The sequence below is a fragment of the Acinonyx jubatus genome, chromosome D2, assembly GCF_027475565.1.
Source record: "Acinonyx jubatus isolate Ajub_Pintada_27869175 chromosome D2, VMU_Ajub_asm_v1.0, whole genome shotgun sequence".
NCBI classification, from domain to species: domain Eukaryota; kingdom Metazoa; phylum Chordata; class Mammalia; order Carnivora; family Felidae; genus Acinonyx; species Acinonyx jubatus.
Window position 1 is genome coordinate 34,669,846 of NC_069393.1, and position 15,625 is coordinate 34,685,470.

The window sequence follows — 15,625 nt, forward strand, 5'->3', positions numbered from 1 at the left end:
GTGGTGCAGTACTCAGTTCATTTGGTAAACATGACTTGAGGTGGCACCCTCAAGATGAGTGCCAGTGTCCCCTCCTAAAGGAAATTGCTCCCGATCTTCTGTCCTGCCTTAACACTTGGCGGTGTGTATCACACTGCAGGACAACTATTCTTTGATGGAGCTGTCTGCCCACCAGACTTGTGCTCATTCAGGGTGGAAACTAGTTCTTTGATCTCTAGCTCCTGGCACATAGTCCTGTTCAAAAATGTCTCTTGTTTGAGGGACATCAGTAAGAGTCCCATGTTGTCAGTGGGGTCTTTGAGAGACTGAGACCTCATGGGAGGGTAATGTGGGCAGCTCTTGATTGGTTATCTGAGAGTATCTGAAGGTCCTGGGGACAATAGATTGTAGGTTTTTCTCCCTGTGGTCCCAGTTGCTTCCTTCTTGTGTTTCCTGGGGAGGTGATCCTACTGTGAGCCTCCAGCCCTCTTGGGAATCTCTCCTTGGAGATTAACATGGGTGTTGCATAATAATCAGTTTTGGCTGTGGGAGCCAATGCCTTAGGGAAGGGGAGGACCCCAGACCCCAGGTGAGATGTCCTGGTGGTGGAAGCGAGGCCGGGAATCAGAGGTAAGCCAGGTCTCCACCCTTCTCCGGTTTTCCTAACCAGTATTAATTTTGAGAGCCTGGGACTGTTTCTGAGAGATAATTGGATCACTGAGTCCTGGTCTTCAGGCAAGTAGTCTTTTTCCTAAAGAAATGGGGACGTGCAGATCATTGAAGCCCATTGTTTCAGGTAATTCATGGTTTGGTATCTGGGCTCCTTTGAAGGAAAAAGACTCCAAAATATAAACCTTTCTTCTCATAATAGAATCCGCTTGTGTTATTTAAATCCCAGGGTTTTACATTACAATAGTCGCCCATCAGGCTTGGAGAGAAATGGAACTCTCTCTGACAATAGGGTATGTGGTATGCTTGCTGGCTTAAAATTAAACCTAATCAGGAGGTGTCACCGAAGCCTGTGCTGAGGAAATGATGGAGCATGAAATAAAATGATTTATACAACTTTCTTTTCCAATAGGCAGTGCTTTTAAATGTTTTTCTGAAAGAAGGCGTGGGTGCTGAAGGTGATTTTTGATTGTTTTTCTTAAGTGGTCCAAGACCACAACATTCTGTGAGAGCCACCCTCCATACCCAATCCCATCCCCGTCTTTTCCACGTGGCTGATTCTTAAACTTTGACAATTTGCAAACATTAGAATGTTCTGACAGCTTCACCCCGAGATTCTTGAATCTGGCCCCTCAGAACTGTGAAGTAGGATGCTGAGCCTTTTGGGAGTTAACCAGGGATCTGAATTTAAAGTGGAGTCATTCAAGTCTTGTTCCTACTTACTGGGCTTCTGTTTCAAGACCATCCCGTTAGGGTTGAGTTCGTTGGTTGTGGTGTCACGTGTTAGGATAATTTAAAAAGAAATCTGCTTGTGAACATGGGGCCCCAAATGGGAATAGATCTGTTTGCACATGTGTGGCCCCAGGCTCTGCTAGGAATCAGCTCATGGTGAGGTGGGGCGGGTGGGTGGGTAAATTTTAACCTATTTTCCTACCTTAAATCTGTGCAAACTCAGCCCATCCAAAGTGGATTTCATCGCTTCCTCCCCACATGTGTTCTTCTTTATCTCGGTTACTGGTATTGCCATCCTCCTGATAACCCAGGTTCAAGTGAAAGTTCATGTTTTCCGACCCTTTGAATTGCTAAAGTACCTTAATTGCTCTGCTGCCCACATCTTTTCTTTCCTCCAAACCCTGCCAACATAGCAGGAATTGTCAGGAGGCACCATCTGATTCAAGTTCTGCTTGAAATTCTTCTAATTTAGTTCCTCTTTCCTACTGGCCAAATGACCTTGCAGCTTCCCAGTTCTTGGTCTTTATTTTTGTTGTCTCCTTGTATTAGTTTGCTAGGGATACTCTAATAAAACACCATATATGAAGTAGCTTAAACAAAAATTTTCTCATCGTTCTGGGGGCTAGAAGTCCAAGATTAAGGTGTTGTCAGAGTTGGTTTCTCCTGAGGCCTTTCTCCTTGGCTGGTAGAAGATCGTCATCTCTTTGGGTCTTCACATGGTCTTCCCTCTGTGCATGTCTAATCCCTTCTGAGGACACTGATCATGGAGGATCAGGGCCCACTTTGATGACCTCCTCTTAACTTCCCTGTTGGAAGACCCCGTCTCCAAATACTATCCCATTCTGAGATACTGGTGGTTAGGATTTCAACATCTGGTTTTTGAGGGATGCAACTAAGAACATAATACCCCACAATACCCTCTGATGGGTAAGTAAGGAGAGTACTTACCCATCAAGCATCTATAAGTTCCAGGCTCAAAATCTGAATGTCTTGTTCCCATGAAGTTCTCCCTAACTCTCTGTGTAATTGCCCAGCTGCCTTAAGTTCCTGGGGGGCCGTCCACTTCAAGTCCCCACATGTAGTTGATGGCATGAAGGCTGGATTTCTGCTTCTAACTCTTAGGGACACAAGGTCTGCATAACTCCTGGGGACTTGCTGTCCCTACCATGAATGGTCCCTTCTGGTTAAGCAGTGCCCCAAACATACTATGCAGGGCCACCTATATAATTCATGAGGGAAGACTCTTGTCACACAGGGTCTGCTGCTCATTTGCAAGACTTACTGGCTTTGACGGAACTCCCTGTTGTGCAGCCCTCTTAGTCATATCTGTGGTAATTATTCCTTTTCTAATTGCTTATCCATGATGGCCCCTTGAAGCTGCTGCAGAGGAGACATCCCTATCCTCTTGGGCAGAGGCAAGCTGGGTCAATGCCGCTACCACTCTGGCCTCTGCGGCATGGCCTACCCTGGTGCTTCCTTTCCCCTTTTCTCTGTTTTTCCATGTTTTACCATACTCTGGTTTCTGAGCCATGCCCCACTTCAGAAATGGAGTGAATGGATTGTCGATCATTAGATCATTTCTCTGAAGGGCTGAAGGACACAGTAGGCCTGGAAGTCTCCTTGCAGCCTGTCACCCCTTCAGTGCTGCCTGCCTTTACCCTGGGAGAAGGCAGCTTCTTCCCAGGATTACAACTGCTCTGAGTCAGGTGGAGAAAAATAGCAAAGGGAACATCATATTTAAGAATCTGAATGAGCTGTGAGTGGATGGTTTAGAAACCTAACCTCAGGCAAAAGGTCCTTGGTTCAGACTTGGTGACTGATGTGGTGCTGTCCGCTGTTAATAACCAAGAGATTGCAGACCCAGCGAAGCCACGTTCTTGCCTGTCAAGAGGATCTCTAATCCTTCAACTTCTTCAGTTTTAATATTTGATTTTGCTTGGGTTTACCTTTAGAGTTGATTTGCTTTGTCCCTTAGCATGTTACCATATTTAATTGACTGAACTAAGGAAGGTTTCTGTTTTAAGTACTTCGTCTTTGGCATTTAAAAGGCTGTTTTTTAAATACCTTTGGAAGGAGTTGACTGATTTTGATGAAATCCTATCCATTATAAAAGGCATTAACCATACCCTCAGGTTTTTATTTGAATGTAGTCTGGCCCCTTGAAACAAAGTGACAATGAGTAAAAATGTCGAAAAGACAGTTTCTTAATGTGCAAGGGATTTCAGTGGAAATTAGTATAATATTACAAACTATGGAGATACTGTCCCACCTGTGTGAATTTCTGCATGAAAGGAGGGTATCATTATGTAATCGGTCATGGATGCGTTACATGTGGAGCCGTGTGGCCTCAATGACTGACTTTATTCTTTAAGTATTCCCACTACCTCACTACCCCACATCTCCCCATATGTATCCTCAGTGTACCCCTGAATTTTGTATATGGTTCACTTTATCTGGGCCTTCAGTCTCTGCTTCCTGCCTGGCTTCATTTGCCTTCAGGGACCTCTTTTAAGGCAATATTATTTCTGGTTCACTGTAGCTCACAATTCTTCCTGCAACAGAAGGAATTCTTATCTTCATGAAGCTAACTTTTTTTTTTAATTTAAAGTTTATGTTGAGAGAGAACGAATAAGGGAGGGGCAGAAAGAGGGGGATAGAGACTCCCAAGCAGGCTCCACGCTGACAGCAGAGAGCCGGTTGCAGGGCTCAAACCCACGAACTGTGAGATCACGATCTGAGCGGAAATCTGAGTCGGATGCTTCACTGAGCCCCGCCCCGGGCACCCCCTCCATGAAGTTAACGTTTTAATTGGGGCAAGAGTTAGAGGGTATGGTGAGTGTAGGACGATGAGTGAGGGAATAGTAAGGTGATGCTACCATGGGGAAAGCATAGGCCACTCTGAGAACACCTAAAAGGTACACCCAACCTTTAGGAGAAGGGAGAGGTATCAGGAAAGGCAGCTTGAAGGAAGGGTTATCTAGGTGAACCTGAAGGATTTACTCATTCATTGACCTTACAGGACCAGTACGTGTTAAGGGGGTAGTCCCTGTACCGATTGCTGGCAAATAACAGCAAAAGGCAGGGTCTGTGCCCTCATGAAATGATATTTTAGTTGGGAAAAGAAGCCAAGTTAGGTGCTGTTGGGTGACAAGTATTTTAGGTAGAAGAACAGAATGGACAATGTCCAGATTCCAGGTAGCATGAACATACGCAAGGCATATTAAGGTAGGGGCCACCTTGTCAAGGAGTTGACAACTTCATTCTGAGAGTAAGGGGTTGGCAATGAATGGTTTCAGGCAGGAAGGTGGCAAGGTCATATTTGTATTTTAGATCATTTCTGTCATGATGGAGAGAGTGGGCTGGGGTACAGTTGAGGGAGCAAGTTAAGAGGCTGTGGAGCTCTCCAGATGAGGCATGGGGGCCTGCAGTGGAGGAGTGGTAGAAGTGAGTAGATAAATCTGAGAAATCTCTTAGGCAGTTGTGCCAATATTTGTGCTGAGTGGAATATGGAGTGGTGAGGCAGGGAGGAATTGGAGCTGGCTCTTGGGTTTATTGTTGGAACAACATTCTTTTAAGTTTATTTTGAGAGAGCGCCTGCGTGCGCTCGAGTGGGGGAGGGGCAGAGACAGGGAGAGAGAAAATCTCAAGCAGGCTCCACACTGTCAGTGTGGAGTCCAACATGGGGCTCAAACTCACACAACTGAGGTGAAACCAAGAGTCAGACATTTAACTGACTGAGCCACCCAGGTGCCCCTATTGGAATAACTGGATGGATGGTGGTGACTATGTCTGAGATGGGGAAGTTGGGGAGGAGGATTTTCAGGGTGGAAGTGATGAGGAATGAATTTAGGACACGTTGAATATGAGACCCCTATGGGAACATCCTCCTGAAAGTGTCCAGGAGGCAGTGGGTATATGGATTTAGGTTTGAGAGCAGAGTCTGCTCTGAAAGTCCATGACAGGAAGCATCAACATAATGAGATACTTAGAACATGGGAGTGGATGAATTTGCTTGCAGTTGGGGGAGGAAGGTTGAGAGTAATGAGGGATGGTGGGACAGATTTCAGGACTTAGAGAATGAACTAAGGATGAGGAAAGACAGTGGAAGAAAATCAGATAGTGAGTTTGTCAGAAAAAGAAGGAAAATAGTTGAAAGAGGAGGGAGAGGGGTCAGTGGGGTAAAATGCAAAGATAAAAAAGAGGATGAGGTCTTTGAATATCCATGGGATTTAGCATAGGGAGGTAGTGACTTGGGCAGGAATGATTACATAGAATGGTGGGCTTTTCTGTCTACATGATGTCCCTTGAATACTTTCTCTCCATCAAAAATGATTCTAGTTCAAGGCATGATCTTCTCTCACTCGGACTTTTGCTATAGCCTCCTGATTGGCCCCCCAACACATTGTGTCTTCTGCACAGTGATCTTGCAAAGGGGCAAATCTAATTGTGCCACTTCCTTGCTTAGCATCATTCAGTGGCTTTATGCTGTTCAGATAAAGCCCTATTCCTTCACATGGAGCAGGAGTCTCCCGACTCCTTCTCTGTTCTCAGAACATGTGTGTTCTCTCTCTCTCTCTCTCTCTCTCTCTCTCTCTCTCTCTCTCTCTCTCTCTGCCCAGCCATAGGTCTTCCTTAAATGCTTTGAGCTGGTCGTGTCTCCTGTGGCCATCAGGACTTCATACCTGCTGTTCTTTGCTTTCACTGACTGTTTATGTCTTGCAGATTTTAGTTGGAGCTTCATTCTTTTTTTTTTTTTTAATTTTTTAATGTTTATTTTTGAGAGAGACAGTGTGAGTGGGGGAAGGGCAGAGAGAGCTTCAGGCTCTGCGCTGTCAGCACAGAGCCTGATGTAGGGCTTGAACCCATGAACTGTGAAATCATGACCTAGGCTGAAGTCAGATGCTTAACTGATAGAGCCACCCAGGTGCCCTGGAGCTTCCCTCTATTAGGGAAGTCTTCCCAGACCTCCCTCACAGGATCAGCTCTGTCTGTTGGGTGTTGTCACAGCATCACTTGTCTTTCTCTCATAGCTGTGGCAGATTGTGTTATGTTCCCAGTTCTCCCCCCCCCCCCCCCATATCCATGCCCTTTGCCATGTGGTTTTGCAGTTCGTCCCTTGGAGTGTAGTCCCCTGACCCACTGATGTTGGGTACAGCCACATGACTTGCTGAGGCCAGATACATCGGTGGAAGTGAAAGTGTGCCAGTTCTAAGCCTACACCTTAGGAAGCATTGTGTGTGCATTCTAGAGCCTGCCTCTCTAGAGCCTCTGCTGTTGTCTGTTGTCTATTCTGAGACTGGTCTCATGATGAACTCAAGTGGACCTGAGCCCTGTGTGCAGTGCGCAACCTGGAGTCGGCCAAGTTGTAGCTGATTTGCAGATGTAGGAGAAAAAATGAATTTTAGTTTGAACAGAATCATGTTGGTGAGAGATGGCTGATAAAGTAGCAATTACAGTTGTGATTGTGGGTATTGTTATTTATGTTTGTGTTCTCAACTAAATACTAAGTTCTATGAGGGCAAGTTTCGGGTGTCACTGTACATGTATTTCACCACACCCTGTAGTGTCTGACACATTGTGGGTGTGTGACACATTTAAGTTAAAAAGATACCACCTAGTTGAGTTGAAACACATACTTTATCTTCCATGATAACCTTAGGAATTTACTGGTTGTGGCCAAATTGGCCCAGTGCCAAAGGTATTAGGATACATTTTACATTTAATTATACTTGGCCAACTTAAAATGACAGTTTGTAGAAATGTGTTTCCTGTAATAGAAATTTTGGTAAACCGCTGGTTTGTGTTAAGAGGTTACAGTGTGAATTGTGGTGAAAAATGCGATAATCTTGAAGTGAAAATGAGTATGTTGGTCATATAGTCCAACTAGTTAAGAATTATCAAGGTTGCTGTGTATAACATGAATCACTATCCCAGTAACAAATAGGTTCATTTTCATAGATAATTTCTACTTTAAAAAGAGATCTAGGCTTTTAGGATCTGCTGTTGATTTAAGAGTTAATTTTGGTGGAGGTGAGAAAAACACTCAAGTAATTTGATAAGTCTGTCTTATGGTGGGGGGGGGGATGGTAGGTGGTGGTGAGGAAGGGAAGCATCTTCTTACAGGGAATGAATACAGGGCTTGGAGCCAGGACAGATACTGGTATTTACTAGCTCTGTGACCATGAAAAGTGATTTAACCTTCTTGAGCTTTATTTTCTGCACCTGTAAAACAGGGTTGATTAATACCTACTTCACAGGATTGTGAGAAATGCTTTGCAAAAATAAAAGGGCTTGTAACTTGTAGTTAAGTGAATGAAACGGAATGAAAAATGAAAGAGTAAAGAGTGAAGCTATTGGTTTTTAAATGTTGACTTCATAATAAACCACCATATTAATATCTCCTTTCTAAAAGTTATTCGGTTAATTCTATTGGGTTTTGGCATATGGTTGTATTGTGGGAAAAAATTTTGCTGCTTTCTTAATGCTGCTTTTCCTTCTCTAATTGCATTGGCTAGTACTGAGAGGGTTTTTTAAAAGAATGTTTTTTAAAACAGTGCACTTTTGGGGTGCCTGGGTGGCTCAGTTGGTTGCGCATCTGACTTCAGCTCAGGTCACGATCTCATGATTCATGAGTTCAAGCCCCATGTCGGGATCTCTGCTGGCAGCTCAGAGCCTGGAGCCTGCTTTGGACTCTGTGTCTCCCTTTCTCTCTTCCCTTCCCCCTGTTCAAGTTCTGTCTCTCAAAACTGTTAAAAAATAAAAATAAAAATCAGTGCACTTTGCTTTCTAAACTATTAAAGTATGAATGAACATACACAAACCTGTACATATTTAATGCATACAAATGGATGAGTTTGGAGCTAAGTTTGCATGCATGGAACCATCACCACAATCTATGCCATAAACATAGTTATCACTGGGGTGCCTGGGTGGCTCAGTTAAGTGTCCAACTCTTGATTTTGGCTCAGGTCATGATCTCCTGGTTCATGAGCTGACAGCATGGAGTGTGCTTGGGATTCTCTCTCTCCTCTCTCTGCCTGTCCCCTACTTGCATGTTTTCTCTCTCTCAAAATAAATTAAAAAACATAGTTGTCACTTCCAAAAGTTTCCTCCCATCCTCTTTATTACTTGTATTGTTAGGTTGTATGATAAGAACACTTAAAGTTTTGCTAAGAGGGTAAATCTTAAGTTTATAGTAGTGTTATTAACTGTAAGCACTTTGCTGTACCTGAGATATGTAAAAATGGCCATTATCAATAAAAGAGAAAATGGCAAGTGTTGGTGAGGATGTGGAGAAAAGAGAACTCTTACACACTTGTGGGAATGTAAATTGGTGCAGCCACTATGGAAAACAGCTTGGAGCTTCCTCAAAAGATTGAAAATAGAACTACCATATGACCTGGGAGCCTGGGCTCAGTTGTTAAGCATCCAACTCTTGACTGGCTCAGATCATGATATCATGGTTCTCGAGTTCAAGCCCCATGTCCGGCAGTGCAGAGCTTGCTTGGGATATATCCTCTCTCTCTCTCTCTCTCTCTCTCTCTCTCTCTCTCTCTCTCTCTGCCCCTCCCCCACTCTTGTGCCTTCTTGCACTCTCAAAATAAATTAAAAAAAAAAACCAACTACCATTTGATTCAACAATGCAACTCATGGGTATATATCCAAAGGAATGGAAATTGGCATCTTGGAGACACCTTGGTATTTATTTTTTAATTATTTTTAAATGAGTAACTGATGCTTGCTTTTTGACATTAGTGCTTTCTCAGGATCTGAGGAGATGGGCATGTCTCCCCCCTTTTTATTGACTAGTATGACAGACCATTGTAGATCTTGTAATACTTGAGGCACTTATTAATCTATTGGCTATGGACTGAATTGTGTACCCCCAAAACTTAGGTATGGAAGCCCTAAATTCCAGTGTGACTGTATTTGGCATAGGTCTTGAGAGAGGTAATAAAGGTTGAGTGCCTCAATCCAAACGTACTAGTGTCCTTGAGGAAACAGGGAGAGGTTTGCACAGAGAAGAGACGACATGAGTACATGGCAAAAAGGCAGCTGTCTGTAAGCTGTGCAGAGTGCTTTCAACAGAAATACTGATAATACCTTGGTCACGGACTTCGAGCCTCCAGAACTCTGAGAAAAGAAATTTGTATAAGGCACCCTGTCTGTGGTAGTCTGTTATAGTTGCCTGAGCAGACTGACAGACTGTTACACTTACTTATAAAAATAGTTCAGAATGTATTATGTTGTGGAAGAAATAGTTAAGCTAGCATTGTAGTTACCTATTTCTTAAAGGAATAAATTAAAAATTTAACATTTATTTATTTTTTAATTTACATCCAAGTTAGCATATAGTGCAACAGTGATTTCAGGAGTAGATTCCTTAATGCCCCTTACCCGTTTAGTCCATCCCCCCTCCCACAACTCCTCCAGCAACCCTCAGTTCTCTGTATTTAAGAGTCTCTTCTGTTCCCCTCCCTGTTTCTATGATTTTTGTTTCCCTTCCCTTATGTTCATCTGTTTTGTCTCTTAAAGTGAGCGAAGTCATATGATTTGTGTCTTTTTCTGAGTGACTAATTTCACTTAGCATAATACCCTCCAGTTCCATCCACATAGTTGCAAATGGCAAGATTTCATTCTTTTTGATTGCTGAGTAATACTCCATTTTGTGTGTATAGCACATCTTCTTTATCCATTCATCTATTGATGGACATTTGGGCTCTTTCAATACTTTGGCTGTTGTTGATAGTGCTGCTATAAACATGGGGATGCATGTGTCCCTTCGAAACAGCATACCTGTATCCCTTGGATAAATACCTAGTAGTGCAATTGCTGGGTCGTAGGGTAGTCTACTTTTAACCTTTTGAGGAACCTCCATATGGTTTCCCAGAGTGGCTGCACCAGCTTGCATTCCCACCAACAATGCAAAAGAGATCCTCTTTCTCTACATCCTCGCCAACATCTGTTGTTGCCTGAGTTAATGTTAGCCATTCTGACAGGTGTAAGGTGGTATCTCATGGTGGTTTTGATTTGTATTTCCCTGATGGGTGCTGTTGAGCATCTTTTCATGTGTTGGTTGGCCATCTGGATGTCGTCTTTGGAGAAGTGTCGATTCATGTCTTCTGTCCATTTCTTCATTGAATTATTTTTTGGGTGTTGAGTTAGATAAGTTTTTATAGATTTTGGATACTACCCCTTTATCTGATATGTCATTTGCAAGTATCTTCTCCCATTCTGTCATTTGCCTTTTAGTTTTACTGATTGTTTCCTTTGCTGTGCAGAAGCTTTTTATTTTGATGAGGTCCCAATAGTTCATTTTTGCTTTTGTTTTCCTTGCCTCTGGAGATGTGTTGAGTAAGAAGTTGCTGTGGCCAAGATGAAAGAGGTTTTTGCCTGCTTTCTCGTTGGGGATTTTGATGGCTTCCTGTCTTAAGATTAGGTCTTTCATCCATTTTGAGTTTATTTTTGTGTATGGTGTAAGAAAGTGGTCCAGGTTCATTTTTCTGCACGTTGCTGTCCAGTTTTCCCAGCAGCATTTGCTGAAGAGACTGTCTTTATTCCATTGGATATTCTTTCCTGCTTTGTCAAAGATTAGTTGGCCATACATTTCTGGGTTCTCTATTCCGTTCCATTGATCTGAGTGTCTGTTTTTGTGCCAAGGAATAGATAAAATTTATCTGTGAAACATTTGGGGCCTGGACTCTGTTAGTTTTATCTGTGGTAACTTTATATAGTACTTGACCTATCTAGATTTTCAATATTTTCTGAACTTAGTTTTGATGATTTATATTACCCTAGAAAATACTCCGTTTATCCAGGATTTCAAATGTATTAAAGTTGAGCAAAATTACTGCTTTTATGTGTCTTTATTTGGTATCTGGTTATATATACATTGACTTTCTTTGTATTTGTTACTCAGGTATACTTGACATGTTTTTAACTGGTTTTCCACATACAAAATAAGGTTTTGATGTTTGTATTCACTGTGAAATGATGACCCACCCCAATAACTTTAATTTCCCCCTAACACCATATAAAGTTACATAATGTGCAATACAATGTTACTGTAGTCATGTTGTATGCTACATTCCCATGACTTATTCTATGACTAGAAATTTTTACCTCTTGACTCCTTATTCCCGGTTTTGACCACTCTCCAGCTCCCCTCTCCTTTGGCAACCCCAATTTGTTCCCTGCCTCTGAGTTTGGTTTTAGTTTGCTTTTTAGATTCTACATATTTGTGAAATATTTGCCTTTTTCTGTCTGATTTATTTCACTTAGCAAATTATCCTTAGGGTTCACCCGTGTTGTTGCAAATGGCAAGATTTTATTCTTTTATATGGTTGACTAGTATTCCATTATATGTACCATATCCTCTTTATCCATTCATCCATGATGGATACTGTGGTTGTTTGCATATGCTGGCTATTGTAAATAATGCTGTAATGAACATACAGGTATAGATACCTTTTTGATTTAGCACTTGTTTTCTTGATACATACCAAGCACTTGATACATACCAAGAAGTGGAATTACTAGATCATATGGTAGTTGCGTCTTTGGTTTTTTGAGGAATCTCCATACTCTTTTCCATAATAGCTATATCAATTTACATTTCCACCAACAGTGTATGAAGGTTTTTTTCCCCCCTTTTACATCCTTGCTAACACTGGTGATTTCTTGTCTTTTTGATAATAGCCATTCTGACAGGTGTGAGGTGATAGCTCATTGTGGTTTTCATTTGCATTTTCCTGATAAGTGATGTTGAATACTACTCATGTATCTGGTGGCCATCTGTATGACTTTGGAAAGACTGTTCAGATTCCATACCCATTATTTTAATCTTTGGCTAGTGAGTTGTAGGAGTTATATATACAGTCTAGATATTAACACCTTATTGAACATATCATTCTCCCATTTATTAGGTTGCCTTTTTATTTTGTTAGTGGTCTCATTCACTTTGCAGAAGCATTTTAGGTCAATGTACTCCCATTTGTTTATTTTTGCTTTGGTTGCCATTCTCGTTGGAATCAAATCCAAAAAAGTTGGCAAAAGCAATGTCCGGGAGCTTACCACCTATGTTTTCTTCGAGGAATTTTAGAGTTTCTGGTCTTATATTCAAATCTTGAATCAATTTTGAGTTAATTTTTGTGTATGGCATAAGGTAGTGGTTGAGTTTCATTATTATGTGGCTGCCCAGTTTTCCTGGCACCATTTATTGAAGAGATGGTCTTTTTCTCGTGGTGTGTTGTTGGCTCTTTGGTCATAAATTTGTTGCCAATATGTGCACGGGTTTACTTCTGGCCTCTCAGTTCTGTTTGATTAATGTGTCTGTATTTATGCCATAGCCATATTGTTAGGACTACTATAGCTTTGTAGTATAGTTACAAATCACGGGTCATGATGCCTACAGCTTTGTTCTTTCTCAATACTGTTTTGGCTATTTGGGGTTTTTTATGGTTCCATACAAGTTTTGGAAGTACTTGTATTTGTGTGAAAAATGCTATTGGAATTTTGGTAGGGATTGCATTGATTCTGATTATTCTGGATAGTATGGACATCTTAACAATATTGTCCCAATCCATATCTTTCCACTTATTCTTGAGTTTTATTCATCAGTGCCATGTAGTGAGGTACTGTTTTTTGCTTTTTTTGTTTTTGTTTTTGGATGCAATTAAGTTAACAAACAATTAGTTTGTTTCTCATAATTCGTTAGTGTAAAATAATTGGTTAGTGTTAAATCAATTTTGTATCCAACTTTAGGGAATGTTTATTCTAAGATATTTTGTGTGTGTGTGTGTGTGTGTGTGTGTGTGTGGACTCCTTTGAGTAAAATTGCTTACAAATAGTGACACATAGTGACAATGCCTAATTTCTCTGGCTAGGGCTTTGAATCCTGTGTTGAATAAAAGTAGTGGGAGTTGGCTTCATTGTCTAATTCCTGATCTTCAAGGAAAAGCTTTCAGCTTTTCACTGTTGAGTATAATGTTGACTGTGGTTTTGTCCCATATGGTCTTGGTAATTTGAGGTACATTCTGTCTGTACCTGCTTTGTTGAGAGTTTTTATCATAAATGGATGTTAATTTGGTCAAATACTTTGCTGCATCTATTGGGATGATTATGATTTTTATCCTTTTGCTGATGGGGTATATCCCGTTGATTTGCAAATCAACAATCTTTGCATATCTGGAATAAACACCACTTGGTCATGGTGTATGATCTTTTTAATAGTGAATTCAGTGCGCTAAAATTTTGCTGAAGACTTAAGTTTATGTTTATCAGGGATATTGGCCTGTAATTTTTGTGTGTGTGGTATTCTTGACTGGTTTTGGTATCAGGGTAATGCTAGCCTCATAAAATGAATTTGGAAACATTCCATCCTTTTCAGTTTTTTGGAAGAGCTTGAGAAGGATAGGTATTAAATCTTCTTTGAATATTTGGTAGAATTCACCACAGAAGCTGTCTTGTCCTGTACTTTGTTTTTTGTTTTTTTTTTTTTTTTGGAAGGTTTTGGATTACCAATTCAATCTCCTTGCTATTGAGATTTTCTATTTCTTCTTGATTGTCTTAGAACATTGTGTGTTTCTAGGAATTTATCCACTTCTTCTAGGCTGTCAATTTGTTGGTTTATTCATAGTAGTCACTTAGGCTTCCTAGTGTTTTCTTTGGTAACAGTTGTACTGTTCCTTCTCTTGTTGTGATTGCTTATTTGAACCCTCTTTTTCTTCAGCTAGGCAAAGGTATATCAATTTTGTTTATCTTTTCGAAGAACCAACTCTTAGGTCATTGATTTAGTTTGGTTTCTATTTTTAGTCTTATTTACTCTATTTCCTTCCTTTTAACTTTGGGCTTTGGGCCTCTTTCTAGTTGGTTGAGGTGTAAAGCACATGTTTGAGATGTTTGCTTGTTCATTGAGGTAGGTCTGTGTTGTGTGAAACTCCCTTTTAGAACTGCTTTTGTTACATCCCGTAGATTTTGGTATGTGATGTTTTCATTTGTCTCAAGGTATTTTTGATTGCTCCTTTGATTTCATCATGGGCTTTGAGTAGCATTTTGTTTAATCTCCACATACTTGAGATTTTTCTCAGGTTTGTGTTTGTGTGAGGGTATGGTGGTATTTGTTTTGTGATTGACAGTTTCATACCATTATAGTCTGAAAAGATCCTTGATATAATATCTATCAATCTTAAATTTATGGATTTGTTTTGTGATCTAACATATGCTGCATCCTGGAGAATATTCTGTGTGCACTAGAAGAATGTGTATTCTTTGGATGGAATGTTGTGTCATATGTCTGATAAAATTCATCTGATCTAATGTATTAAGGTTGATAGTTCATTATTGTCTGGATGATTTCTTTTATCTAAGTAGTATATTCTATTATTGTATTACTGATGATTTCCCCTTTCAGGTCTATTAATATTTGCTTTTTTTGGGTGCTCCAATTTTGGGTGAATAAATATTTACAAATGCTCTAGCTCCTTGTTGGATTGACTCCATTATCATTATGTAATGCCTATCTTTGAGTTTTATTCATCTTTGTTTTAAATTCCGTCTTGCTGATCTAGGTACTCTAGCTTTCTCTTAGTTTCCATTTGCAATAAAACTTTCTCTTTCTTCATCCCTTTACTTTAATTCTGGGTGTATCCTTACATTTGAGGTCAGTCTCTTGCAGGCAGCATATAGATGGGTCTTACTTATTTTTCTTAAATCCTTTCAGCCATTCTATGTCTTTTGATGGGAGAATTTAGTCCATTTACACTTAAAATAATCATAGGTGTGTGTTTACTGCCCTTCGGAAAATTGTTTTTTGGCTGTTTTATAGTTCCTCGCTGTTTCTTTGTTTTCCTGTTCTCTTCCTTTGTAGTTTGATGCTTTTCTATAGTGTCATGTTTAGAATCCATTCTTGCCTTTTCTGTGTCTAGGTTTTTGCCTTATAGGCCATATAGTGGCCTATATGTATACCAGTCTGTTTTAAGTTGAGAGCAACTTAAAATTGAATGCATTCTTATACTTTAGTTTAACTCCATGTTTGATGTCACATTTTACATCTTATTTTTTGTATTCTTTAATTGTAGCTATTCTTACTAGTTTTTCTTTTTTTTTTCTTTTTTTTTTTTTTTGGTCTACTGTTACCATATATTGGCCTTACCCAGTGGGATTTTTACTTTCATATGTTCTGTTAGAAATCAGCACCCTTGATTTTCAGCTTAGAGAAGTTGCTAACATTTTTTGCAAGGCCAGT

The 15,625-nt window shown here is 40.5% G+C and overlaps 1 protein-coding gene across 8 annotated transcripts in view; it reads left to right on the forward strand.

The window, feature by feature from the left end:
• Positions 1–15,625, forward strand: part of LRMDA (leucine rich melanocyte differentiation associated) — a 1,031,966-nt gene that overhangs the window by 51,862 nt on the left and 964,479 nt on the right. The window lies entirely within an intron of this gene.